Raw genomic sequence first — 21287 nt, 5'->3', positions numbered from 1 at the left:
AGTAATTAAAAAAAAAAAAACTATGATACAAAGGGAATTCCTGGAGCCAGCCAGTTTAGAAAATTGATGAGTTCCAAGTTCATTGAGAGACTCTGTCTTAAAAACATAAGATGGAAAGAAATAGAGTAACTTGACATTAGCCTCTGTCCTGTGAACACACACACATGAAACATACACACACACACACACACACACACACACACACACACACACACACACTCACACACATGGAATCTTCCATGGTCTCCTCCCATTCTCAGATCCTAAGGAGACAGATCAGCCCAAGGCTGAATCTACTGTAAAGACAATCCAGCTGTCTGGAATCTAAGGGTGACCCAGGCTCTGCCCTCCCTGAGTGCCCACCTCCCTCCCACACCTTAACCCCCACTCTCAGCCACAACCAGTCTTATTCTATGGAAAAATCAAGAACTTCCGGTGCCAGGCTGCTTGCTTCAGAGCCTTCCAGCAAGCCAACCCAGGCTTTTTCGCTTGTTCAGCTATTTTAAAACAACCCTTCCCAAGCAGACCAGAAGTGGGGGCTGCGGCTTGAGTCGAGGTTAAACAAATAAGAACCATTTCTCCGCTGACAATCTAGGAATGAAAGATTTCTTAAGGCAAATTCCCAAGCTATGTGCTCCATTTAAAAAAAAAAAAGCTGCCCCAAATTGCAGGGTTCCTGTCCAGCACTCTCTGTTTCTGAAGGTATCTGGATTGGTTTTGGCTGAGCTCTGTATGGAGTACTGGGACCAGTGGCAGTGTGGGCGGCCAGGCACCAGGCTTTGAGCTCTGTGTAGCCCCGACCTGGCCTTTCTTGGCAAGCAACCCCCTAACCCAGCCCCACAGGACCTTGGAGGGCCTGGCCTACTTCCTGGCATGCTGGGAAATGCCCATCCCCACCTTGGGAGGCCTAGGTAAAATGACTGGCTTTGGGGACTGCCCCCCCCAATGTCTTGAGGGTAGGCAAGAAAAATGAGAAGGGGAAAAAAAAAAAAAGAGGAGGAGGAGGCGAATGCAAGTTAAAATCAGTAAGATGTCCGACCTTCCTGGGATTAAGTGCAAGAACTACCCAAGGAGGGAGTCTCTCTTTTCCTCTCTAAGAATTGTCAACCCTTGGGCCCAAGCTGAATCTCTAGACCAAGGGTGTTGGGCTAGGCATGGTGGCGTGTACCTGTAACTCAAACACCCGGGAGGCTGAGGTGGCAGGACTGCAAAGAGGAGGCCAGCCCGCACCACCCAGCGGGTTCCAGAGCAGCCTGCGCCACAGCACAACTGTCCTCCTCACTCCAGGAGGAGTCTTGAGAGTAGAAAAGATGACTCCGAAGAAAGGGCAAGCTGTGTGCGCGCCTGCCGTGGTTTGTGAAGAGTTCCAGGCAGTGAAGCTAAGTATGGGAGATGTGTGCTAGGTGTCTTTTCTCAGCTACTGCACCTGCTTCCAGAAAAGCAATAGCTTCCAGCACTGGGGAAGGCTTAGTCAGCGAGGCGCTCGTCATGCAAGCATGAGGACGTGAGTTCAATCCCCACAGCCCACAGGAAAAGCCAGGCATGCACTTATAATCTGAGTACTGGAAAGATGGGGCCAGGAAGATCGCTCGGGGCTTTCTGGTCAGCCAGCCTAGTGCAGTCCTAGGTAGTTAGACAACCTAACCCTCCCCCTCCCCCCACCCCAAAAAGGCCAGAGAGATGACTTAGCAGTACAGAGCACTTGCTGCTCTTCCACACACATTGTGGCTCACAACTTTCTATAACTCCAGGACCAGTGGATCCAACATCCTCTTATGGCGCGCACACACACACACACACACACACACACACACACACACATCAAATACACATAAATAAACAATAAAATATTTTTTAAAGACGGACAGCGTCTGAGGGAGAGTGACACATAACATTGTCCTCTAGTGTGCACACACGTGCTGGCTCCCTGAGTGAGCCTAGGGAAAGTGCTGCTAGCCCACTGGAACCTATATGCTGAGGAAAACTAAACTGTTACTGTGTCCAGCCACCCAGCCACCCAGCCACAGGGGCTGTGTGTTACTGCAGCATTATCTAACGTTCTCTGACTGAACTTGTGACACACTCTGGGATGTCTGCCACATCCTTCACCGGGAGAGAGAGACTGACTTGCAAACACTTCCTAGTCCTCTGTCCAAAAGCCTTCAGCCCAAGAGTAGTTTCCAGCCGCATCCAGGAGCGCCATGGCCTCTGAAACACCTCTGAGGCTTGAGCCTGAATCTGTTTTTTCCTTTGCGTTTCTCTGCAGCAAGTGCATATTACACCTGGTGCTGACACTAATGTGAGCCAGGTGGGAGGCACCTAATTCCGTTTTTGTCTTTTTGAGACAGGGTTTCATGTATCCTAGGCTGGCTTCAAATTTGCTGTGTGGCCAAGTGAGGCAATTCACTGTCATGTGCTCACACGGTCCCTTGCTACTGTGTCTAGATGCCTTAGATATGCATTCATGTAATTCTCCCAGCTTCCCTACCATTCTGTTTTTATTTCTTTTCTTTCTTTTTTGTTTGTTTGTTTGTTTGTTTTTCAAGACAGGGTTTCTCTGTGTAGCCTCGGCTGTCCTGAACTCACTTTGTAGACCAAACTGGCTTCGAACTCACAGCGATCTGCCTGCCTCTGCCTCCCGAGTGCTGGGAGTAAAGGCGTGTGCCATCATGCCTGGCCTTTATTTCATTTTTTAAAAGGCACATGTCCCATCTATACCGAGGCACAGAGAGAAGAAGTGAACTTGGCCATCGTTGCACAGGTAAATATCAGAGGTGCCACTTGAACCTCATGGGTACGCTCCAGAGGCAGGACTAATGGCCGCCCTCAGCTGTGGATGCGTCATTTCAGAGAGAGGGATACAGGCGAAGGGCAGGCCCGTGGAGCCTGTGGGAGGAGGGGGCCCTTGGCAAGGAGCTCTGCCATCAGGTTTCAGTGTGCGCTAAAGAATAAATCGCTGGTGATCACTAAGGACACTAAGCCATCCATGCTCTCCCCCAATCCTAACCTCACTCCTCAGCCAGAAGAGGACATTGGGAGCTTCCTTGTAGTGCCCAGAGACCCAGAGTGGCACAGTGACACCGCCACAAACATCAGTAATCTCACTGTGTATCCTGCTCCATGGGCAGATGTCCCAGGACCATTCCAGCTGTCACCCTTTCCACCCTGTTTGCCTTGTAGCCTCTCCCTAGATAAACTGCGTTATTGCGAGGAGAAAGTGGGAGCCAGAATTCCTGAGCAGTTGTTATGGGCAGGACTCTGTCAAGCAAATCCATGCACCATGTCTCATGAGACCTTGATGCCCTAGGAAGCAGTGTCTATTGTACAGATAAGAAAACCAGGCCTGCCGGGCGTGGTGGCGCACGCCTTTAATCCCAGCACTCGGGAGGCAGAGGCAGGCAGATCGCTGTGAGTTCGAGGCCAGCCTGGTCTACAAAGTGAGTCCAGAACAGCCAAGGCTACACAGAGAAACCCTGTCTCGAAAAACCAAAAAAAAAAAAAAAGAAAAGAAAAGAAAAGAAAGAAAGAAAGAAAGAAAACCAGGCCCATGGCTTTAAGGGACTTGCAAGCAGGATCGGCAACACAGTGTTGCCTCAAACCCTGATCTGTTAAAAAAAAAAAAAAAACCCCAATGCTGCATATGAAACATGATGCTAAGCTTGGACTTTTAGATCTGACTCCCAGAGACACAGGTGTCGCTTCTTCATCTATTCTTCCAGAAGCTGTGTGTGTGTATGTGTGTGTGTGTGGTGTATGCTTATGTGTATTTGGTATGCACCTGTGTATGTATGTGTTTGCGTGTGTGCTTTGCCCGTGTCGGTGCATCTGGAGGTTGACATTGAGACATTTTTCCTCAGTTGATTCTCCACCTTATTTCATTGGTTCATTCACTGACTTGAGGCAGTCTCTCACTGAACCTGAAGCTCACTGTTTGAGCCAGACTGAGTGGCCAGTGAGCTTCCAGGAGCCTCTGTACCTCTCCTGATACGCACACTGCCAGCCCAGTGCTTGGGTTAGAGGTGTACATCACCAGACCCAAAAACTCAGGTTTCCATGCATGTGCGGCAAGCTCACTGAGCCCCTCCCCCTCCCCCCAATTTTATCATCAAAACAAGATCTTGCTGTTTGAAACCTGGTCTCACATCCTCTTGCCTCAGCCACAGGCATGGCCTACTACGAGTATCTGCTCCATGCCAGACTCTGCACTGAAGCCTGAAGTAACCTGGCCTTGGCTTCTTTCTGCTCTTTCTTCTGGGGATGGTAGTTCAAATTAATGGAATATTTCGAGTGTTTTCCATTGTCCCCAGGTCCTGAGAGGGCCAACCAGCAGCCTATGGCTGCTCCTCTGACACAGGGGTATTGGAGTCCTTTCTTGGAGAATCCGGGGCTAAATGTTTCAGGAAATCTCTGACCTGCCAGATTTCTGTGTAACTGATCAGTCAGAGATGGGGGAAGGCTTCCCGTCAGCCCGGCTTTTGTCTCTCACATGAGCCCGAGACAGACAAACCACAGACTCAACCAGCTGTGGAAGCACCGAACAGGAAAGCCAGAACATCTGGCGCTCCACTTCCTCTGAAGGCTGCACACGTCTGGGTGCCTGCGTGTGGCTGCCTGCGTTGGTGTCTGTTTTCTCTCCTGCCGTTGGTTAGCGGGACTCAGATGCAGACAGGGTTGGAAACCACAGGCCTTGTGGTAACAAGGAAGTCAGACACGGGCTCCACAACCTGACAGCACATGGCTGCTCCTCAGACAGTACCCCAGGCCACCCTCCAGCTTCCACCCCTAGTCAGCTGCAAGTCACCATGCAAGCAAAGAAAAGGCATTCTTTTGCTTCTGGACATAGGTGGTTTTTTTCAAGCCGCTGTCTGGAGATGAGGGTAAGGTCTGCTTAAATATAACTTGGCCTCCGAGTGCAGACTCACAAAATGCTGTGTCTGGGTAGAGCTGCTTGTATGGTAATTTGGGAATCTGTGGGTGACCACTGAAGTCACGTGTTGAACAGGGGACTGATTTCCCATTAGCGATGCTGGCCTCCCTGTAAGGACTGAGCTCTTGGGGTCCACGCCTACTTCCTTTTTTTTTTTTTTTTTTTTTTTTTTTTTGACACAAGGTCTTATTATGTAGCTCTGCCTGGCCTGCAACTTACCATGTAGAACAGGCTGGCCTGGAATGCACAACAATTTCTATTTTTTTTGAAGGGAACACATAAAAGGAAATGGGAAAGCCCCCCCCCTAAAAAAAAAACCATAGCATAAGGTTTAAGTCATAGTAATCTTAAGAGTAGACATTATGAAGATGTTTAGAATCATAAAATTGATGCACACCTAAGATCACACAGCAACAAAGAAGTAGGAAGTTTTTTGCTTACATAGTAGTTTCTGATTTTGTGTTTTTATGGGATTTCTCTGTGTGTGGATGTGTGTGTCTCTACACCTGGCTTTCTTCCCCAATTTTTGGCCCTCTTCTCTCTCTGTCTCTCTCTCTGTCCTATTCTGCTTTGTTTTAATTCTATTTTCTTTTTTGTGCCGTTTGTTTTTGTTTTGTTTCGTTTTTTCCTAATGCGAAAAAGGGTGTGGATTTGGGTGAGTGGGGAGGATCTGGAAGGAATTGGGGGAGAGAAAAGTGAGACCAGCATATATTGTATGGAAAAAAAAACTATTTTCAATTTGTTTTTTAAAAAGTAAGGTTAAGATTCAAATTCAAGTGAGTTTCTAGCTCCCTGCTAGGCCCTAGATTATTCTCTCAGTGAGTAGTAATAAACTGCTTAGCACGCAGCTGGTGCTCAATAAATACTTCTTGACTTAATCAACGAACTGTGCTATCATTTGTGGCAAAGACAGCGCAGTCTGCATAGGAAATGCCAGCCCCGCCCCCACCTCGCGCCCGTAAGGCTGCAGTCACAGAATGGGTGCTGCATTGTTGCTAGCATTGTCAAGGTCAGAGCCTGGGTGCCGGTAGCCCTGACTATCTAGACTCGGCATCCTGTCCTCCATAAGCCAGTCACAGAGCCGAAAAGCAGAGAAAGGAGATTCATCCGACGTGGCCACCTCAGGAAAAGGAACAAAGAGGTCCTGTGACCCTCTAAGTCCATCTTCAGGGTTCAAACATGAGGTTTCTGTTTAAACAGAAGGCAAGAGACATGCATATCTAAGCAGTCCCAGGAAGATGTGGTCGCACCGGCGATGTGCTCCAGTCTCTTCTGCAGGGCTGTGTGAAATCTCCTCTCTCTCTCTCTCTCTCTCTCTCTCTCTCTCTCTCTCTCTCTCTCTCTCTCTCTCTCTCTCTCTCTCTCTCTCTCTCTCTCTCTCTCTCTCTCTCCCTCCCTCCCTCCCTCTAATTGGCACCAGTGTCTCTTTTAAAATATCCTCATTCCTGCCAGAGCCGTTACATGGCCAGCGTTCTCAAGTCCACAGCAGGTGTTCAGTGTTACTTGTGACTCGTAGAGCTGCTCAGGAACTGGTTAGGAAGATGGCCTGCAAAATAAAGCTTGCTGACAACAACGATCTGTGAATTCATCTAGCAGTCCGACGGGCTAGGCATGATGGAGGCACCGACAGATGGAAGCGACAAACTGAACAGAGTACTAATCGGGTATCGCCCGCCCGCAGGCGCTCAAAGCAAGCCAGATTAAAGGAGCCAGCTCCCCTCAGCAGATTGGATTGTAAATCAGCAGCACCTGAAGTGGTACGTGCGCAGTGTCCCGGGATATGCTCTTTTTTTTTTTTTTTTTTTTTAAAAACACCTGCAGAGTAAAGCTCCTGAGGCGGCGCTCAAGTCGAGAAAGCGGCGCGTGTTGGTGATGTCATCGGAAAGTGCCAGGGACAGACTCGTTGCCGTGGAGATGGCACGCGTATCTAGCCCGCCCCCATGTCGGGATTGGCTGATTCAGGTAGGATCTCAAAAGCGTGGTCTAGGGCGGAGGTTCTCAACCTGTGGATGGCAACCCTTTTTGCAAGTGGGGCATATTAGATGTTTGCATTACAGTTCATAGAAGTAGCAAAATTACAGTTGTGAAGTAGTATTGAGAATAATATAATGGTTGGAGGAACTGAAAGGATCGCAGCAGTAGGAAGGTTGAGGACCGCTGTTCTAGGACACTTTCTGCTCAGACTCTATGGTGACTTGTTCCTCACGGAGTGTTAGGATCATTCCAGCAACTTGCAGACCCAGGGTAAGAATCCCGAAATCTATGTGAGGGATGTGGTGGCACAAGCCTCTAAACCCAGCACTCATGAAACAGAGGCTGGCTGACCTCGGTGAGCTCAAGGCCAGTCTGGTCTAGACAATTACGCCCTGTCTTAAAACAAAACAAAACAGCATGATTTCAGGAGCTGGAGAGACGGCTCCGAGGTTAAGAGCACTTGCTGCACACGCAGAGGGCACAGAAGACACCATGACCATGGCAACTATTATCAAAGAAACCTTTTAACTGGGGCTGGCTGATAGTTTCAGTCCATTGTCATCACGGCAGGAGGCGTGGCAGTGCGCAGGCGGACATGGTGCTGGAGAGGGAGCTGAGAGCTCTACATCCCGATCCACAGGCAGCAGGAAGAGAGACCAGCCTCAGAGTCCAGGTTGAATACACACTTTCTCCAACAAGTCCAAACCCCCTAATCCTTCTGATCCTATGAAAGAATTCACGGGCTGGAGAGATGGCTCAGAGGGTAAGGGCCCTGACTGCTCTTCTAGAGGTCCTGAGTTCAATTCCCAGCAACCACAGGGTGGCTCAGCAACCATCTATAATGAGATCTGACGCCCTCTTCTGGCATGCAGGTGTACATGCAGATACAGCACTCCTATACATAAAATAAATAAATAAATCTTTAAAAGAAAGAGTTCTCTCCACTTTCTGGTGACTAAGTATGGTGGTGTGAACGAAAATGCCCACACACTCCCAGGGGCTCACAGGAAATGGCATTATTTGAGAGGATTAGGACATGCAGCTATGTTAGAGTAGGTGTGGCCTTGTATGTAATCCAGGCCCAGCGTCGCCCTCTCTCCATAACGCCTGCCAATCTGGACGTAGAACCCTCAGCTCCTCCAGCACCGTATCTGCCTGCGTGCTGCCGTGGCGCCCACCATGACTGCCGTGGGACTGTAAGGGACTGAACCTGTAAGCCAGCCCCAAATAAATGCTTCCCTTTTTTAAAAAGTTGCCGTGGTCAAGGTGTCTCTTCACGGCAGTAGAACACTAGGACACTAAGTACTCACATATGCGAGCCTGTGGGGACCATTCTTATTCAAACCGCCATGGTTGCTAAGCACCACATGGAGATCCCCTACCGTCTACAGGGCATCCTGTGACCTCTCCTGGCCTCCACCTGCAAAACACACACACACACACACACGGGCACACACACACACACACATACACACACACACACAGGCACACACACAAACACACATACATACACACACATACACACACACATACACACACATACACACACACATACACACACACACATACACACACACACACACACACATACACACACATACACACACACACACACACACCATACACAAACATACCTGCAGGCAAGTACTCATACATATAAAGTAAAAATAGGTAAATCTTTTTTTTAAGCTGGGCATGTGGTAGTGCACACCTTTAATCCCAGCACTCAGGAGGCAGAGACAGGAGGATCTCTGTGAGTTCCAGGACAGCCTGTTCTGCATACAGAGCTCCAGGACAGCCAAGGACTACATAGACAGACTTTGTCTCAAATAAAGAATTATTTTTAAAATCTTTTCCAAAAAAATACAAACAACTGCAGATGAGATTCCACTTAAGGCAGGAAGCTCCTGTGAGGTTTAAATTCATCCCTTAGGAAGACTAGGTAGCTACACACACACACACACACACACACACACACACACACACACACACACACGACACCCAAAAAACAACAGAAAGAAGGGCCAGGAAGACAAATGCCAAGAGTCCAAAGTGTAAAGTCACACCGCATTGGTAAATCGTCAAAGGTTTCCCCCTCAGTGTGGCATGTGTTGTTTCTACCTTCCCCAAAGCTTTCTTGCACGGCTCTATGTTTCTCGCCATCCCCATTTTTCTGGCTATCATGACTCCTGGAAAACACTATATTATGATTGCAGCTTTCTCCTCCTACCCGACTGAACCGTCCTTGTCTTCTCCAAAGGAAGCGACTCCATGGAACTTTCTGTGCTTGGCTTTTTGCAGCACACACACTTGACTTTATTCCTCCGTTCCTGGTCCCTCCTTCTCCGTTTCATTTGTTGGCTCCATCTCTTTCCTCTGACTTCTAAATGTAGCTGATGTGGCACATATCAGACAGGCACAGAACACTTCCTTTCTTCCTTCATTCTGGTGATGGCCTCATCTATAAAGACCTTTTTTAAAAAAAAAAAGATTTATTTATTAGTTATACAGCATATGTGCCTGCAGGCCAGAAGAGGGCACCAGATCTCACTATAAATGGTTGTGAGCCACCATGTGGTTGCTGGGAATTGAACTCAGGACCTTTGGAAGAGCAGCCAGTGCTCTTAACCTCTGAGCCATCTCTCTAGCCCCATAAAGGCCATTTTTATACAATGACTTATCTATACATCTCCAGCCCAGAATGCTGCTTCACCTCGGACATTGGCCTATCCTTTCTTTCATCTTCTCAGGCTCCAGACCTTGACCGGATCTTCATCCCACAGCCCATCTGTTGGCAAATCCTACTGACTTTTTCTTCAAAAAGAATACAGAAATACAGGCTGGAGTGCAATCCCAGGGGGGAGCCCTTGCCTGGCGTGCATGAGACTCTGGGATTGAGCCTCAGTGCAGACTTAGATGTCAATCCTCAGATTCCAGCCTACCCTGACATGGGCCTAGAAGGATCCTCCCTCATCCCTCACCCAGATGATGAGCCCTGAGCACTGAGCACTGCCCCCGCATCCACATTTCCCCCCCCCCCCATCCCTCCCTCCACGCACGCTCATGTAGCCGCAGGAATTCTGATCAAAGGCACGTCATGTGGTGTCCCTGTGTAAATCCTTCCAGAGGTGCCCATCTGGCTTGGAATAAAAGTCAAAATTAGTCTTGACCCGCAGTGTCCTGTACAGCCAGCCTCCGCGCACATCACCAGGCCTCTATGCTTGACTCCCCCGATTACCTAGCTCCAGCCGCGTTGGCCATCTGCCAGGCCTGCTTCTACCTCCAGGACACTGAGCTCGCTTGGCCTCTGCATGGAACACAGCCTCTCATAGCCATCAGGCTCCATGCCACTGCTTGCTGCTCAGGAAGGCGCTTGGCGGGTTTGTCTTTATTTCAATCTTTAAAGCTTCTAGATTTGTTGCTGTTGCTGTTGTTGCTGTTGCTGTTGTTGTTATTATTTGTGTGTGAGTGTACACATGTGCATGCCACCGCACATATGTGTTGGGGAGTTGGTTATCTTCTCCTACAATGGATCCCAGGGGATTAAGTTCAGGTTGCCAGGCTTGCTCGGTGCTTTTTAACCCACTGAACCATCTTTCTGGATTTCATCTTGTTATTTTATTCTTGTGGTGCTGGGGACCGAGCCCAGGGCTTTGCTCGTGCGAGACGAACATGCTACCCCTGAGGGGCATCCCAGCCTGACTTTAAATTGCTATCAGATTTGCTGCAGCCTTTATTCCTATTCCCTCCCATTTTGGTTCATTACACTTTTATTCTCACACACATACACACATGTGTACACATAAACACACACACACACACACACACACACACACACGAGTTATAGGACTCTAAATGAAGTGAATGAATTCTAGCAGATGCCCACAGAGCATACATACACCAAACTAAGATGGCTAAATTATCAGCGAGCAATTAAAGCTTATGAGATGCCTGTCATATGTGCGGCCCATCGTTGGTTAAAAGGTTCCTATGTCCAGCCTGGCTGTAAATCATACACACCAAATACATACGACATGCATGATGTATGTAACACTTTACTCTTTTATCCTATTGGGTCCCTTTCCACACAAAGGCAGGGTTTCATCCGCTCGCCGTTGCTCTGCTCCAGTCCTTCACAGAACTTGCGTCAGAAGGATCTGGGGAGCAAGTGAATACATTGTCCGGTGGGAGGGGTAAGAGCCGGCTATGAGCTCGGGCTTTCGGGCTTCCCATACTCTTTTGCCACCGATGTGCTTCATGGTGGCTACGGTGGTTTGAATGAGAACGGCCACCTTAGGCTCATACAGTTGACCGCTTACTCACCATGGCATGAAACTGTTGGGGAAGGATTAGGAGGCGTGGCCTTGTGGGAGGAGTTATATCACCACGATGGCTTTGAGGGCGTGGCCTAGTGGGAGGAGTTACGTCACCACGATGGGCTTTGAGGTCTCAGTAGCCCACTGTGTTTCTCTCTGCCTGCTGCCCGTGGATCGGGATGCAAAGCTCTCAGCTACTGCTGCACCGCCATGCCTGTCTGCTTCCCGTCATATGATGATCACAGACTTGTCCCCTAAAACTGTAAGCCCCCAATTAGATGGCTTCTTTAGTAAGAGTTGCCATGGTCATGGTGTCTCCCCGAGGCAATAGGCCAGTAACCTTTGAAACATCTAACCTTTCGAATATGAGGGGCAAATATTTCAGCCTTTCATTTTCCAATATCAACACGTCCTGAACGAATCAGCGAGCACAGCCGGCCACTTTACCGGCCTCACAGTATCAACCCTGAACGCAGATTCTCCCTCGCTCCCCAGCGCCTCTGCGTTGAGGAGGTAGTGACAGGTCCTGCGGCATGGTCACACAGACGCTTTTTCATAGAGTGCGCCATGTGCAATAAAGGAAGCGCAGGTAGACAGGAAGGAACAAGGACAGGGAAGAAGTCCTGAGGGTGCTCTCACCGAGCCGGCGCTAACAAAAATGCCATTCGTTTTTCTCCGGTGCTGGAGGCTGAGGTACAAGCGCAAGTGAGAGCCTAACAGATCTGATTGCCCTCTGGGCGTCGCTCCTTGACTAGAAGATGGCCTCCCCCCCACCCCCCTCCGTGCCTTCACATGATCCTGTGTGTGCGCATGCCCCCAGGCGTTTCTTTTGTATCTTAATTTTTTTTTTTACAAGGATATCAGCAGCTTAGATCCTAAATTACTGGCAGTCTGTCTGTCTGTCTGTCTGTCTGTCTGTCTGTCTGTCTGTCTTTCCTTGCTTACTTAGAGATAAGGTCTTGCTGTGTTGTCCAGGCTCCCCTCTAAGTCCTGGAATTGACAAATCTTCCCACTTAACTCCAAAGAGTAACTGGGACTACAAGTGGGTCTCCCTCCAAATACAGCCATAGTGACGGGTTCAACTAATGACTTTGAGGGGTAGAGGCGTACAATCTGATCATGACATTAATTTATATCCAAGAGATGACTGGGAAGGGCAAATGAGACAAAAAAGGAACCTTCCAGGCAAAGAAAGAATGATTGTGAGGTCCTGTGACCAGAAGGAGTGTTGACACGTTAGGGGGAATGAAAGGCCTTTGTGGCTGGAGCTCAGGTGAGAGTCTTGATGGGACACAAGCCAGGGCTTGGGTGGGGACCAGCCGCTGCAGAGCCTTGGCAGTCACTTAGGACTGTAGTTGAGAATAACGTGGGAAGTAGCAGCCTCTGAAATTATTACTCTGGCCACAAATGGGTTGAGGTTCTCCAACTCTCTCTCCCTCTCTCTCTCTCTCTCTCTCTCTCTCTCTCTCTCTCTCTCTCTCTCTCTCTCCCCCCCCCCCCCTTTCCTCTCCAGTAAAGACTGAAGGACATGGAGCTTGGAGCCTTTCTCACAATAAGGGGACATTAACAAAATCTCAACAGAGGGCTGGAGAGATGGCTCAGAGGTTAAGAGCACTGACTGTTCTTCCAGAGGTCCTGAGTTCAATACCCAGCAACCACATGGTGGCTCACAACCATCTAGAGTGAGATCTGCCGCCCTCTTCTGGCCTGCAGCCATAAATGCAGGTAGAACACTGTATATGTAATAAATAAATCTTTTTTTTTTAATCTCAACAGATAATTTTTCTTAAGGACCACAGACATGTTTGATAGGAGGACTGATGAAAAGGGGCCAGGAGTAAATGTAAAAAGCCAGAGAGCCACACAAATGGCATGGAATCCGAGGACAGGCCTCTGAACGCATGGACTGCCCCTTCTGGGGGGCTGCCTCTACCTTGAGTAAAGTGCAGCGCTTGAGCCCTGCTTCTATGCAGGCCACCATGTTCCCCCCTCCCCCACACAGACAGGTACCTGCTGAGACACTATGAGTCCCTAGCTAACAGGCCCAGGATCTCTCACCTGAGACATGTAAGGAGTGCTGGCAGCCACACATACTGTTCCCCACTCCTTACTCTGCCTCCTGCCTGGGAATCAAAGCATGTGGCTGCTGGCTCTTGCTGAGGGCCAGAGGCTCCCTTCTGTGCCATCAGGTTGTGTCTTTGCCTGTGATGCTAATAACTTTCCTAGTAAACTCACTTCCCGGTAGTCTACCTCCGGATCCCTCTGGAAATCCCCCTCCCTCTAAAACCTCTCACAATCTTATAGGCAGATGTGATGTCTCACTGGAGTGGGAATGTTCAGATGGACTGATGCAACAGTCCGTGTCGGTCTTCTGAAAGCCCAAATACAGTGGGATGGCTGGATTTGAGAGGAACACCCTGCATGTGTACTGGGGATGAAACCCAGGGTCTTGCACATGCTAAGCAAGCTCTACCACTGAGCCACATCTCTAGCCTGGAGAGTGGGAGAGCGAGGCCTCACAGTCTTTCATGGCTGGCTAGTTGTAAAATCAGCACAGGAAAGCAGGGAGGGGCTGGCACTTAGTTCCCCTCAGTTTGGACTTTTGTGTATACAAAGGTTTTCCTGGGTTGGGGGGCATAGAAACATTTGCATACAGGTGAGGAAGATAGAAAAATTTTAATGCCTTGTCATAAACACAAGTTTTATACCATTTGATTTTTTAAAAAAAAGAAGAGGTTTAATTTTTTTACAGTCCCTTCCATCCCCTTGACAGAAGACTGTCCAAGGCAACCATCCTGATTCTAGTCAGAATTAACTGGTGGAATGTGCTTTGTGTTCTTCAGCCAAAAAGATGTCTCCTAAATCCCACTGGGCTTGCTTGGCTTACAACACGGGTTCTCTACAGGGACACTGACTGTCTCTTTAAGGCGTGGAGCATCTGGCAGTGGCTGTATGGTACCCTTCTATGGCCCCCATGTGTTCTGTTCCCAAACTGAAGTCCTCTCCCTCGTCCAAAATAGTTTTCTTTTCTTAATGGTGCTTTTTAGGAATATCTTTGTACATAAATCTTTCTCGACTTGTCTGTAGATGCATTTCTATAAACGAAACTTCTGGGAAAAAGAGTTTCCTAATTACCTTCCAGAGAGAGTGTTCTGGTGTGCAAGCCCACGAGCAATCTACAGGATCGCCTGTAGTCTTCCCCTGCCCCAACAACTCCAGGAATTTTCATCCTTTTAATCACTGCCAATCTGATAAGGGAAATGATTTTCTCAGGATTACTTCATTTGCATTTCTTTGATTGCAAGTGAGATTTGGACTCCTTTCCAGCCACTTCCTACACTTCTTCAGTCAAGCTTTGGAGCTAAATGCGGGGCCTTGCGTGTATTCCCGTTCAGTTTTATCTCAGTCGGGATTAACTGAGCATTCTTTCCTGTTGAGATAATTTTGGATCTTGCTGTTGCCGTTCCAACAGATTGGCCACCCTTCCCAGTCTGGGGCTATTTGCACAGTCGATAAGCAGCTATCTTTGGCCCCATCCAAGCTGTTGATAGAATGCTAAAGAGATTAAAGCCAAGGACAGAATTTCTTGGCACGCCACTAGAGAATTCTGTGAAATGACACTGTCCCATCTGTTAGTGCAATTCCACATCGCAGAGGTCCAGTAGTACAAAGGACCCTTTACCTGGGACATGAGGGCTGGGTACACAGTCTAGTTCTGGTCCTTGCTAGTTGTGTGAAATGGTGTCGCCTTCCTTAGAGATATGCCTCAAGTTCAGTAGACTTTTCTTTTTCTTTTTCTTTCTTTTTTTTTTTCCATTTTTTTTGAGACAGGGTCTGTCTGTGTAGCCTTGACTGTCCTGGACTCGCTTTGTAGACCACACTGGCCTCAAACTCATAGTGATCCACCTGCCTCTGCCTCCCGAGTGCTGGGATTAAAGGTGTGTGCCACCACGCCCACCTTCAGTAGGCTTTTTGACTCTGTTTTTGGTCCATAGAAATTTCATGAAAAGTGGTGAAACTATTGTGAGCAACATGTATGCCCACTGCGTTCGTTTCATTTAGTAAAGCTATCAAAGGCATCCCTTTGGGAGTCACTGTGGACCCCATTGTCACCTCTCTTTATGCCTGCCAACTATTTACTTGACCATCCACTTCAGAGTTTAGCCTACAATCAACCCTAAACTCATTGGCCTGTCATTGGCCTGACATGATTTTAAATTTTTAGTCTGTGAGAATGTGGTCCAGTTGATAGAGTGCTCGCCTAGCATGCAGAAGGCCCTGGGTTTGATTCCCAGCACTGCATAAAATGGGCCGTTCCCCGTACTGGGGAGGTGGAGGCAGGAGGATCAGAAGCTCAGGGTTGTCTTCAGCTATGCAGATGTGCTGCCTAGTTTTATGTCACCTTGACACAAGCTGTGGTCATCTAAGAGGAGGGGACTTCAATTGAGAATATGCCCCCAGAAGGTCAGGCTATAAGCAAGCCTGGGGAGCATTTTCTTAGTGATTGACAGGGAAAGGCCCAGCCCATTATGGGCAGTGCCTTCCCTGGGCTGGCGGTCCTGGATTCTATAAGAAAGCAGGCTGAGCAAGCCACGGGAAGCAAGCCGGTAAGGAGCTCGCCTCCACGGCTTCTGCATCAGCTCCTGCCTCCAGGTTCCTGCTCTGTTCGAGTTCCTGCCCTGACCTCCTTCAATTACGGACTGCAATGTGGAAGTGTAAGCTGAATAAACCCTCCCGGCCCAAGCTGCTTTAGTCTTCAAAGCAACAGAAACCCCAACAAAGACAGTAGAGTTCAAGGACAACCTAAGACACATGAGATCCTGCCTCAAAAATAAATATTTAAATAAACTCAGCTTTCTGCCTCCTGGCCTTTATGCTTCTTCACAGCACCCCCGAAATATCAAAGGTGCTCAGTACCCCCTGCCAAGGCGGGTCTGTCCTAAGCCCCCTTTCAAAACATGGGTGAGGAAGCCTCCAGGGATACCCCGCCTCTCTTACAGGCACGGATCAGATGGGTCAGTGTGATGGGAGAAAGGTTCAGAGGGAACCAGGGGACCTGCAAGTGGTGGCTCATGCTTGTAATGCCAGCGCATAGGAGGCTGAAACAGGAGATTGCTGTAAGTTCAAGGCCAGCCCAGGCTACAAAGTGAAACCCTGTCAACTGCTTTCATCTGAGGGAGGGAGGGAGAGGGAGGGAGGGGGAGGGAGGGAGGGAGGAAGAGAGGGAGAGAGAAGGGGGGGTGTCCTTTTGTGGTCAATAAACAGCAGCAGTTGAAACCGTGAGAAACAAAGACAAAAGAACTCCATCAGCCGTGCAAGAGCAAGGTGTCATTCTAACACCTGGTGTGTCAATAGTGTCACCCAAGCACTTACACCCTCAGTTACCTCAGTTCCAAGGCCAGACACGGTTATCTTCAGGAAAGAACAGGAAACATTCATTCCATGTGACAGAAAGGAAATAAAAGGGAAATTAGGTTCCTGATTTAACTACCATAATGACTCTGTCACCCTGGTCTCTTCTTTTTTTTTTTTTTTAATATTTATTTCAATTTTATGTATATGAGTGTTTTGCCTGAATGTATGTATGTGCACTGTGTGTGTGTGTGTGTGTGTGTGTGTGTGTGTGTGTGTGTGTGTACTTGTTGCCCACAGAAGCCAAAAGAAGGTGTCAGGTCCCCTGGAGCTTGAGTTACAGAAAGTTGTGAGTTCCCACGCGTGGGTGCTGGGAACCAAACCTAGGTCCTGTGAAAAGCAAACAGTCAGAGCTCTTAAACGCTGAGCCGCCTTTCCAGCCCCATATTTTAGATTCGTACCGCCACATCTGGAAGACAGCGCTTTACAGGACGTATTCAGTCTGATAGTTATAAGAGCTGCCTAAAGCCAAACTGTAAACTTGTTCAAAACATTGTGCTACTTTTGTGATTTTTTTTCCTTCCTTTTTGCTTGCTTGTTTGCTTTTGTGACTCAGTTGCAGGTGGCAACATCGCGTCGCAAAGCAAAGACTGAACACACCTGGTGCTGACAGTCATCTTGCCTGCTCCTCAGTACAAGATGTACAAAATTCCTTTCCATTGTGTTTGTCCTAGCTCGCTGGTGGTAATGAGGTTCCTTGCCATGAGGGAGGGTGTCCCCCCTAAAAATCCACATGGAATTTAATCCTTTGGGGGCAAGGGGGTGACCAGAGGGCCACCACTGAGAATCAGCTGCTCTGAGAGAAGGCCCGATGACTTTCTCTGAGGGAGGTGGGGGTGTCCTTTCCCTCCGCCTTCCAACCCAGCAGGAAGCCACCGGAAGGCAAATGCTGCACCTTCGCTTTCAATTCCCTGCTCCCAGAACTAGGAGGAACCAATACCTAGTGTTTATAAATTACTCAGTCTGTGCTTTTTATTTTTGTGATAGCAGGACAAGCAGACTGTAGCCAAGGCGAATGCTGCCATGCCCTGGAAAAGCTCAGCGCGCTACATATGCATTAACTCTTTCGTCCCAAGGCACAGAACAGGGGAGAGTGACCTGTCTGAGCCCACCTTTCTTATAAGAGGTAGAGCTGGGACTTGAACTCAGGCAGTCTGTTTCCAGGTTGTAGGCATTACTGAACGGCAGCATCCTACTGTTCTATATGTAAATGAGGTTAAGGAAGGAATAATTAGAAATTATTTCTCAGGGCTGGAGAGAGAGAGAGAGCTCAGTGGCTAAGAGCACGCACTGCTCTTGCAGAGAACCCATGCTTTGTTCCCAGCACCCATGTTCGGCAGCTCACAACTACCCTTAACTCTAGCCCCAAAGGACCTCAGTGACTTCTTGTGGCTTCTGAAGTTAACTTGCACACACGGTAAATCTTTAAAGCAAAAGAAATTATCTCTCTCCCCAAATTATGAACGCACACTGCAAAGCTGCCCCAGATACAGTGGCGCGCAGACTCACTCTCGCCTCCTGTGCGCGGCACACAGAACGGTAAAGAGAGACAAAGAATACAAGTGACTAACACCAAGGGGGGCCCTGGACACCCACAGCGGGGGTGTGTGTGTGTGACCGCAAAGCAGGACACACCAAAGCCAGGCCCCAGAACCCAGGCTGACGGCATGGTCATGAGACAGGCCCACACCATAGAGCCCCTGCCCCCAGGAGCATCCAGCTCCTGAGACCAGCCAGAGAGGTGGCCAGGACTCAGCGCCAGCCAGTGCGTTCCCAGTACCTTCTTCCTGTTGATGGACTGCACAGCTTCCCAGGACAACATTTGGAGTCTCCGAACTAGAATGTAAGTAAAACATTTTAATACAAATCACTTCAACCACAGCAAGGCAGTTGGCTTCTTCCGACAAAGCTGGCAAGAGAAGCTCATGAACTCATTCGGATTGACATCTTTCAAAGGGCTCTTGCCAAGAGCAATTGGCCGCCTCGTAATTATGAGAAGATCTAAGCTGTTTCCACTCCACCAGGGTTAGGGCCACTGGTATCTGATTCAGTGTTTACTTCATGAATGAGGTCAGTTCCCAGCACAGCTGGGGCTCAGGAGCGGAGAGAGACTGCTGGTCAGCCGACCATGTCCCGGCTGCAATTCCACCCTGGAGTGTTAGCCTTAGGGCAACCAGCTTGCGGCTCAGCTGGCTTAGCCACACCCCTGGGTGTTTTCTTGGGGTCTGGCTCTTCTGTCTTCCCTCTGGAGAAGCAGACCCCAGCCTGATGCAGCCTCCACAATAATGAAGCCACAGCCAAGTTTCCCACACCGCTATGCTTCCTTCTGCAGCCTGCCTCTTAGGAATTGCCACACTGTGCTCCTGGCCACCCCCTCAGGAGCTGCAGACTGCCAGGAAACAGGGTAGGTTTATTTTAGTTGGTTTTTTTTTTCCAGGATAGCTCTACACGGGTGGTATGAAAGGAGTGACTCAGTGTCTTGGAAGCCACCTTCAAAGGTAAAGAAGTCTCCCAGTCCCGAGTGCCCCCTCTCTGCCTCTGCCCCACAGAGACAAGAACAAACTCAAAAGGTTCAAAGCATGCCTTGTAAAGGCACACATGGGCCTGGGGACGTGGCTCATTTGGTACCTTCTGTTGCAGAGTGCGTGAGAAGCCTGCAATGGAACCCTAGTTTCAGAGTGTAGAGGCTACACAGTTGGCTACACAGTAAGTTGAAGGCAGCTTGGAATACTGTGGTCCTGTGCTTTCCGAATGCTAGGATGGAAACTGTGTGCCACCATGCCCGGCCCCAGATTCCTCCGGATTCCTTTTTATAAGAATCCATTCTCGCAGCGGCAGCATTAATCCATCCATGAGGGCGGGGCACTCATGACGTAAACACTCTGGCTTGGTGTAGCAAAATACTCCCGTAATCACAGAACTCAGGAGGTTGAGGCAGGAGGATTGTGCATGTAAATCAGCCTGGGCCACATAGCAAGACCCTGTCTCAAAAATAAATCTTGGGAGTATCCCGCCTTCTGACACATCTACACTGAAGATCAAATTTCCAGTGCATAATTTGGGGGGATGTGTTTCCAACTCTAACAAGGCCTAGACAGAGCTTGTGCCTTCACCTTCCTCATCCTCACCACTATTGTCCCTGCCTTCTTGCCTATGGCAATGCACATGGCCCTGCTGAAACTTACTCTCTCTCTCTCTCTCTCTCTCTCTCTCTCTCTCTCTCTCTCTCTCTCTCTCTCTCTCTCTCTCCCTGAGAGGCCTCTGTACTCGCTTTTCCCTTCCCTTGTTACACCTTGAGGGCTTATCCACCCATCTCTCTTCTCCTCAGCCTTTACTCCAATGTTCCCTTACCACAGAGGCCTTCCCGGCCACCGTCTCCCATGCCCAGGAAACTTCCTCTTAGCTTTGAATGTGTGTTTTGTAATTTGTATTTTGAATAGTGCATATTGCGTTGTTCTTCTTTCCTCTCCCGGCACCTCCGCTGTCCACGGCATGCCAGCTCTGCACGGGCAGAAACTTTCTCTCCATAGATCTACTTTCACAGCACCACACACCAAGCACTGGCCTGGACTCTGGGAGATTCTGCAAGAATTTTTTTTTCCCCACATTTGAGGAATTTATGCTACTTTACAGAACTAAGTTGTTACGGTCAGGGCAGCCCGGTGTCTTCTGATCTCGCCGAGATTTTCAGAATGGGCAAAGACTGTCCACGTGCCTCCCTCCCTCCACTTCACTGCCCCTCTGATTCCCAGCAGGAAAGTGGGGCCATTGGGGGAAACAGGGTGTCCTACCCCACTCTGGCCCATTGGTCTAGCCTCTTGACCAGTCCTAGGGAGGAGACACACCTGTGATGCTGCATCCTCTTCCCTGTTCCTTAACAGGTCTGCAAGGCACCATCACCTGGCCTTTCACTGAGGACTGGCAAATTCACACACACACACACAAGTGGCTGGAAAGGAGCCAGCCACCCTGCAGCCAGCATCCTGCCCAGGGAGTCTCACCTGGAGCCCCTGTCTGCACAGTGACAGCATCTGTCTTCTCCACAGATTCACGCAGCACAGGTGCCCTGAAGCCTTAGCCCATGAAAATGTTGTACAGGGGTTCCTCCAGCAAACCCGAACTAATTTTCATTTGAAAAGGAGTCTTTTGAGAGTTTTGAGTGATCCCAAAGTAACCTCTTGATTTCTGTTTCGAAGGGAAACCAATTCCAGATCTGCGTGGCTGCAGGGCCCACAGTCAGCATGTATGACTCCTTGGTTGTGTGACCTTAGCCCCATCTGCGAAGCTGCTGCCAGACCTGATTGCAGAAACAAACTTGAAGCAAAGACATTGAAAACAAAGCAAGAGGTCTGAGGTTTGCCCCATCAAGTCTTTTGAAACCAAACTGTCCACATATTTAAGGGCTTGATGTCATAACTTATTCCCAAGTAAGACTACATTTTGAAAAAAAACCAGTGGTTTGTGCACATGCGTCTCTGTTGTGTGTCTGTCTGTGAGTGAGTGTGTGTGTGTATGTGTGTGTGTGTGTGTGTGTTTGAATGTATATGTGTGGGTGAGTATGTGGATGTATGTGTGTCTGTCTGTGTGTAAGTGTGGGAGGTAAGTGTGTGTGTGCGAGTGTATGTGGGTGAGTAGGGGGTGAGTGTGTGTGTGTGTGT

General features: G+C 48.9%; 1 long non-coding RNA gene across 2 annotated transcripts; it reads left to right on the top strand.

Moving 5' to 3' along the window:
- Positions 1-16794: 16794 nt before the first annotated feature.
- Positions 16795-21056, top strand: LOC311600263. Of its 2 annotated transcripts, XR_014780180.1 has the most exons (4): positions 16795-18472; positions 19067-19127; positions 20511-20690; positions 20826-21056. It is a non-coding gene; the product is annotated as an uncharacterized lncRNA (long non-coding RNA). The 2 variants fall into 2 exon arrangements; XR_014780179.1 differs by lacking the exon at positions 20511-20690.
- The last annotated feature ends 231 nt before the right edge of the window (positions 21057-21287 follow it).

Source organism: Acomys minous, assembly GCF_964271855.1.
Source record: "Acomys minous genome assembly, chromosome: 6".
NCBI classification, from domain to species: Eukaryota; Metazoa; Chordata; class Mammalia; order Rodentia; family Muridae; genus Acomys; species Acomys minous.
Note: the sequence above shows the minus strand (reverse complement) of the source record. Positions and strands in the feature narration are given on the sequence as shown.